Source organism: Echinops telfairi, unplaced genomic scaffold, assembly GCF_000313985.2.
Source record: "Echinops telfairi isolate 266 unplaced genomic scaffold, ASM31398v2 ScPeMD7_11;HRSCAF=52, whole genome shotgun sequence".
Taxonomy (NCBI): Eukaryota; Metazoa; Chordata; class Mammalia; order Afrosoricida; family Tenrecidae; genus Echinops; species Echinops telfairi.
Window position 1 is genome coordinate 15,230,403 of NW_022103908.1, and position 8,309 is coordinate 15,238,711.

An 8,309-nucleotide genomic window follows, 5' to 3' on the forward strand; every position below is an offset into this window, starting at 1 on the left:
GGTCACACAAATTGAACAGGTTTGGGCAGAGTTTCCAGACTGGTAATAGACTACAAAGAGGGAAGAGAATGTCCACGTCTAATGAAATAGGCAGTGAAACCTTAGTGAATTGCTGATGGACATTGTCAGATACTGAAAACTCATGAATAGCACCGGAAAACTGCTGGAAGATGAAGCGCTTAGATTGGAAGGCACTCAATATATAAAGAAGAAGAATGGCCTTCTTTTTTTTCTTCTTTTTACAGGGGAGAGCGCGAATACAGTCCCCCACTACCACAAATTATGCAGTCGAGTTTCCCACATTTGGGGAAATCGCAGGGGCCTTCTTGAAATGGAGCTGACCATAAGGATGTTGACTGAGTAAAACTTTGAAGACCTTCACATACTTATAGGGTGCAACTCAAAAGAAAAAAAAAGCAGCAGACATCTCTTAATAATTGAAACTTGAAATATATGAAGTATGAATCTAGGATAATTAGAGGTCATGCAAAATGTAATGGAACACATAAAGGTAGATATCAGGCATCAGTGAACTTAAACAGAATGGTTATCAGCCATTTAAACTCAGACTATCATACAGTTCACTATGTTAAAAATCACAGATTCAAGAGATATGGATTCATGTCCATTGTCAAAAAGGACATTTCAAGATGTAACTTGAAGTGCAATGCTATTTATGATAGGGTACTATTTACCTATATACAAGGAAATCTGGTTAATACAACTATTACTCATCTCTATGCACCAATCAATAAAGCTAGTGATGTGAAAATTGAAGAATTTTAAGTGTCTTATTCTTAATAATCCCCAGTCATCTATATTGTCTTCTATTGTATGTGTATCCTTTGTTTTTTTTAATCATTTTTATTAGGGGCTTTTACAACTCTTATCACAATCCATACATATATCAATTGTGTAAAGCACATTTGTACATTCATTGCCCTCATCATTCTCAAAACATTTGCTCCCCACTTAAGCCCCTGGCATCAGCTCTTCATTCTGCCCCCACTCCCCGCTCCCCTTTCCCTCATGAACTTTGATAATTTATAAATTATTATTTTGTCATATCTTGCCCTGTCCGACATCTCCCTTCACCCACTTTTCTGCTGTCCATCCCCCAGGGAGGAGGTCATATGCAGATTCTTGTAATCAGTTCCCCCTTCCAACCCACCCTTCCTTTACCCTCCCAGTATTGCCACTCACACCACTGGTCCTGTGTTTCCAGTTCCTATCTGTACAAGTGTTCATCCTCTGGTACAGCCAGACTTGCAAAGTAGAATTCTGGTCATGATAGTGGGTGGGGAGGAAGCATTTAGGAACTAGAGGAAAGTTGTATTTTTCTTCGTTGGTACATCGCACCCTGACTGGCTCATCTCCTCCCAGAGACCCTTCTGTAAGGGGATGTCCAGTGGCCTACAAATGGGCCTTGGGTTTCCACTCTGCACCCCGCCCCTCATTTACTATGATAAGATTTTTTGTTCTGATGATGCCTGAGACCTGATCCCTTCAACACCTCATGATTGCACAGGCTGATGTGGTTCTTCCATGTGGGCTTCGTTGCTTCTGAGCTAGATGCCCGCTTGTTTACCTTCAAGCCTTTAACACCCCAGACACTATATCTTTTGATAGCCGGGCACCATCAGCTTTTTTCACGACATTTGCTTATTAACCGGCTTTGTCTTCAGAGGTTGTGTCGGGAAGGTGAGCATCATAGAATGCCAATTTAGTAGAAGAGAATATTCTTGCATTGAGGGAGTACTTGAGTGGAGGCCCAATGTCCTTCTGCTACCTTAATACTACACCTATAAATATATGCACAGAGATCTATTTCCCCATCCTCATATATAAATATATTTGTATATGTACATGCCTTTATCTAGACCTCTAAAATGCCCTTTGCCTCCTAGCTCTTTGCTCTATTTCCCTTGACTTTCTTCCAGTCCCACTATCATGCTCATTCCCCAACAGGGTTTCAGCAATTCCTCTTGGTTACATGCCCCTACAGGCCTCCCACACTCTCCTCACCACTGATTTGGATCACTTGTTGTTCCCTTGTCCCAGGGTTTGTTAACACCACTACCTTTTCCCTCACCTCCCTCTCTTTTCCTTTGTTACATGATAGTTTGTATATGTCCTCTAATACAGTACTTAAGTTTGTCCCTATTTTCTGATGATATTTATAGCACTGGGATTTAGGTCTTCAATCAGTCTTAAGTTCATTTTCGTGAATGGGGTGAGGTATTGGTCATGTTCATTCTTGTGCAGTTGGAAATTCAATTTTGTCAGTATTGTTTGTTGAAGAAACTATATATTTCCTACTTAATGTTTCTCTTGGCCCATGGTCAAAGATCAGTTGTCTGCAGGTGAATGAATTTATTTCTGAATTTGCCTTTCTGTACAATTGGTTTATGCATCTATCACTGAGCCAATACCAGGTAGTTTTGAATATCGTGGCTATATAAGTGTTGTTGCTTTTTTAAAGGAATTATGTTTTTATTAAGGATCACTTCCCTATCCATAGAGGCCCTGAGGGTGTAGTATTTCCACATAGGGTTCCTGTGGTAGTTACACATCCGGTGTCAATTGAGTGGATTAAGAGTGAAGGGGTGGAGTCTTATCTGTCAATCGGATCATATGAGGCCTCTGTGTGGGCATGGGATTGACCTCATATGAGGCCTCTGTGTGGGCATGGAATTCAGCTGAGAATTCTGGGTATTCCTGGATTTCCTCCTCGGAGGCAGGGTCACTTCCCTCTTTCTCTCAGCTCACTTCCTTGGAGACTCCCTACTGACAAGGCTAACTCCCTGCTAGACAGCCCTGAGGAGAAGCCACATGGACCTACTCTGATGCACCCTTGGGTGCTGGAGATGCCACGTGGAGACCCCTGCCAGCGCTGTATGCTTACAATGCCACTCAATCCACAGGAACTTCCCACCCACTGGCCTGTGATCTTCCTGCATTCAGCATCATTGCATGTGTTTCATGAGTCTGAAGAGGACTTTATGGATTGGTATTGGACATATGGGCTAATATCCAATTTAAGGACTTGATCTGGACTGAGATGGGCTGTTTTCTCAATAGTCAACTGCTCTTGTGTATAAACTTCTTTCTTAGACACATATGAATGTCTATGAATGTGTTTCTCTAGTCTACCCAAACTAACACAGCTGTTAAATACAAGGTCAGCAGCCATTCTTGAGAGAAAGATGAGACTGACACATCCTGGAAACAGTTATCCTCTCAAAAACTCAAAGACACTTCTATCTTGTCCTACAGGTCACTTTGAGCAGTAATCGTCTTGAGGGCAGTGAGTTTGATTTGAGATTTTCCCACTTTAAATAAAGTTAGTAATTAGTCTTTCAATTTCCTTAAAGAATGAAATTGGGATCTCGAGCAGAATTGCATTTTATTTATATATTGATTTTGGTAGTATTGACATTTTTACAATATTAGATACTCCTGTCCATAAACATAAGGAGCCCCGGTGGTATATTGGGATGTTCTAAGAGTGCACAAAGGGCTGCTAACTGCAAGATCAGCAGTTTGAACCACCAGCAAGTATGTCATCTTTTGTTTGCTATTGTAAATTTTATTAATTTATGGATTTCTTTTTCAGGGTTCTTTTTCTTAGTATAAATGAATCCAACAGATTTTCTTGTTTCAGTCTTGTATCGTACCATATTCCTAAATTTTCTAATGTTTCCCCACAATGTTTTCTCTCTATAAAATTATATCATATGAAAATAGTGAGAAGTTCACTTCTATGCCAATTATTTGTTTGTTTGTTTTATTTAATCACTCAGCCTAAGACTTCAGCATAAAGTTGAATGGTGAAAAGGGCTATTGGGTTTGCATATTTTATCTTTATGTTATGGAGATTCCCTTCAATTCTTCATTGAATATTTTTATCAGAATTGAATTTTACATATTGTCAAATGCCTTTACTCCATTGATTGATATGACCATATATCTTTAAGCTTTTGTTTTATTTATATGTGGATTACATTGATTGTTCTTTTAGCAGTTTAATTGGTACATAATCCACATATAATACAATTCAATTGTTCAATCATATCAAGATGAGTTGTACAATCATTACCACAGTTGAACTTAGAACACCCTTTTCCTTCTCATAATAATCATTATTAGATTCCATTTTCCCCCAATTCCCCCCCCGCCCAAATTATCCAGGTACTCTCTCTGTAGCTTCACCTATCTTGAATAAGAGAAACACAAAAAAAGAAAACAAACCAAAAGTAATATAATAAAACAGAAAAATCTCAGTCAAATAAAAGCAGGAAATATTAAAAGCAAGAACAAATTTAAAATGCGTCAAAATGGAGATCCCATGATAAGGCATTACATTGTACCCTAACTACAGCTGCAATCATCCACTTTCCATGGTATCTGCATAATAACAAGGCTAGTCCCATAACTGGTCTATGGCCCCAGGATATTCTCCAGAGGCTTAATCCAGGTGTATTTTCCCTGTACATATTTTTAACTGAAATAACGTTTAAATGAGTGAACAGGGAAATCAAATGATACTGCATTTTAAGCTAACGATAACTGCTACAATTGACTTTCCAAAAGTCTCTGATAAGAAGGCGATTTGCATCTCTTGCCTATTGTATATAGTCTTATACCTGATAACTAATATCTTTTCTAAGGAGTGGAGCATTTACTTCTTCCAAGATAGAATTGTTCATTATTCTGGAAATCAGCATTCTTCATCAGCACCGTAATTCAAAGGCATCAGTACATCTTCATTTGTTTCATTGTTTAGCTTTGAAATGCATATATGAGGAGGTTGAAAATACTGTGCCTTGGGTCAGGCAAAATTTAGTCCTCAAAGAACTATTTCTTTTTTTTATTTTTTAAAAATTATTAACACTATAAAGTTGTGCATGTATTTTAATTTTTAACACTATATATTGTGTGTATATAAACATTTTTTGTTTATAAATGAGGAGCATTTTAGATAATCAACCCTAGATTCGACGATTTAAACTATGAATCCACCCCAGACCATTTATCCTTCCCTGCTCCTTGATTTCTCTTCTCCCCTTTGTGGCACCAACATCTTCCACTTCACACAACTTAAACCCATCTGTCATCTAGTCTACTACTTTATTTTTCTTCCCTTGAATTTCTCCCTTTGGAAAAGTCTGTTCTCTTTGGGACTAAAGTCTTTATCTTGTTTTACCCCTTTATAATAGTGGTCTCATGATATTTATATTTTTGTGATTATCTAACTTCACTCAGCATAATGTTCTCTATATCTATCTATGCCATAAGGTGCTTTGAGGTTTCATCATTATTGTTCATTGATGCATAATATCCCATTGTGTGTATGTACTAAAGTTTAGTCATTTATTCTTCTCTTGATAGACATTTAGGAGGAATTGCTTTTGATCACAACCATTCAAGACATTCAAATCAAACCAAGCATGAGATACCCTGTTGCAATGACCATGATAGCCAAATTAAAAACAGTCAGCAAACAAAAGAAATAACAGAAAATGACAAATGCCGTGAAGCTGTGGAGAAATTGGGATGGCCACTGTGCACAACCACTGTGACAAGGAGCTACCTCAAACACCTGGGAATAAAACGGCCATTCAATCCAGTCATTCCTCAGCTAGTTACACACCTGAAAGAAGTAAAAGTCAACACTGCTCACAAGAAGATGGACACAGCCTAAGTATTCATCAGAAGAAGGATGGAGAAGGAAACTGTGCATATGCACCTTCCTCTGATTTGTGTTTTTCCCCCCACAATCATACGATTCTGTTTTGTTATACATATACAAAAACAACAACAATGACAAACCAAAAACATTTCTATCACGTTGGTTGCAACTTGCAGTGAACTTAGGAAATAAACTAGATCCACTCATACATTTTCAGTAGGCTGTACATCTTTCTAAAAACAGATCCCCATAGCTGTCTCCCACAGAGCAGCCAGTGATTTCCAATAGCTGAACTTTTGATAAGTAATATTTCATTGAAAAAGAAAAACAGTGCCACCAAAAGAAATACCTACTTCTGGTTGTCGCGTTGTTTAATTCCTAGAGTGTTCTCCATATTTATTTTTAATTTAAAATAGAGGTAAATGCCATGACGAATTCATTGCGTTTTAATGAGTAACAAAGAGAAGAATCAGGACGGCCATCTGTGAAGCATGCAGATTGCATATATCAGACTATGGCTAGCATAATATTAACTAATCCCCCAGCAAACACATGTTCATCAACATTATGAACGCACTTATTAATTCCCCACATAACTTACATTAATTCCTAATTAGTATCTAAAATTGTCAAATCCAACTGGGAAAAGCTGTACAAATTAAAAATAAATGAATTATTAGCATTAGTCACCAATAAGAAAACAAAAATTGTTTCTCATTATATGGTATAGAGTACTACTAATATTCATACTGGCTTTAATTATGGTTAGCTTAGCAAATGTATGATAATTTTCTTAAAACAGTTGTAATTATAATGCATTTGGTGATGAGAAAAATAAGACTGATTTGTTAGAATACAGGAAACAATATCAATCTCTATATCTACATATCTGTACACATATTAATTTTCTGATGAAAAACCATGGGGAATCAGTAACCTCGTGTAAGCAGAATGGAATATAGAAAGATAAATAAACGAAAGAGGCTCTGAGGCAAGAATAAAGTCCATGTGTTGGTAAGCAATGTATCTAATCATTATGATTTTACACTGAAGGATGCATTAAGCATACAGGACCATATAGATGTAATTTTTGCCCATTAAAAGACATTTTCTTAGAGTAGTAAGAGGGGATAATTGGCTAAAATCTAATTAGTATATTATAAATTGGAATGAAAACTGGAAATATAAGTAAGACAAGAATTTTAGCAAGAATAATATACCTCAAAGCATCCTAATAGATCTAAATGCATGAAAAATAATGGATGGGTGAATGCCTTTAAGAGTGCAGTCACAGTCATTTTGTAGTAGGAAATGTTTCTGGTAATTAAAAATAATTAAGAGAAACATTGTAAAAATGGAATCACAACAAATGTTGAAAATGAATGCCATCAAAATGCAAGTTCTTATAAAGTATTACTATTAATTTCTTAAAAAGTATTTCTATTCTTGGAAAAAATACTTCCAACATATGCTGACCAGCTTAAAGTTTTAATCCAAGTTATTCAAATTAACTTGAAATGCTTAATACCCTGATAAAAATATTGACAAAATCATAAGTACAAGTTTATAAAAACTGATCAACAGATCAAGAAAAAATACCAAATTAACTCAGATACCAATGAATGCAAACTATATTAAATTGTATCATTTTTACTATTTTTAAGCCTTGAATTTAAAATAAATGGAATTAGCATTTAAAAATAGAAATTTAGGTATATGTTCAAATAAATATTATCAAAAACAATTACTGCGGTGATGGACAATATATTTTAGGCCATTTCAAAAAGTTCATGAAACTCTGGGAACTAAAGACAAAATTAAAAACTAATCTTTATTTCACAACATAAGCCCCATCAATTTTAAGACTATTTTGTAAGTCATGATACCATCCCATTAGTTGATTCCTAAAGAACCGAGGGTTCTGTGAACTTAACCATGGGAGAGATGTCTTTCTTACATTATTACTCAATATTTCAAGTTGCCTCCAGAGACCTAGAGAATGTATAATGCTTATCTAACACGACATCAGCTAGAAAACAAGTTGCAGTGGGTCTCCTAAAAAGGTGGATGCGATATTGTGTTGACAAGTTAGTTTTGAGCCAAAGAGAAGATTTCATCTGTACACAAGCTTGTGTTTTGTTTCTGTTGTTTTCTTTCTGTAGTCCAGCTTCATCTCAGCTTTCAGAGAAACTACTTCTGATGATTCTTTTATGCTTGGGGCTATCAGTAATTTTTCTGAGAAATGCTATTACAAGTTGGTTAAGTTGAAATGTGCATGGTAGAAAGAATCAGCGCTTTATTTTTGATTGCTATAATGAATCCTAAATGCTATAAGATTTCAAATTTATTTCTCTAAAATTTATTTAGCATATGCTGATGATATGACTATGAAAATGGAATATTTTTTCTGCCTCAGAAATATATTCTTAAAACTTCCTTATTTTGAGGTACTGTCAAGATACTTACTACTCATAGAGACCCTCTGTGTATATTCTGGTCCAGCACTGTACTCACCGTCAGTATAGGTTTAGACCACTATTGCAGCTGTTGTGTGAATTCACATCATTGAGGGTTTTCCTCTTTTTCTTTACCGAGCCTCTATATTTCCAAGTCCAAT

At 36.1% G+C, this 8,309-nt stretch overlaps 1 pseudogene; it reads right to left on the minus strand.

The window, feature by feature from the left end:
• Window positions 1–242: 242 nt before the first annotated feature.
• Window positions 243–351, minus strand: LOC115868516 (annotated as a pseudogene).
• Between the last annotated feature and the right edge of the window lie 7,958 nt (window positions 352–8,309).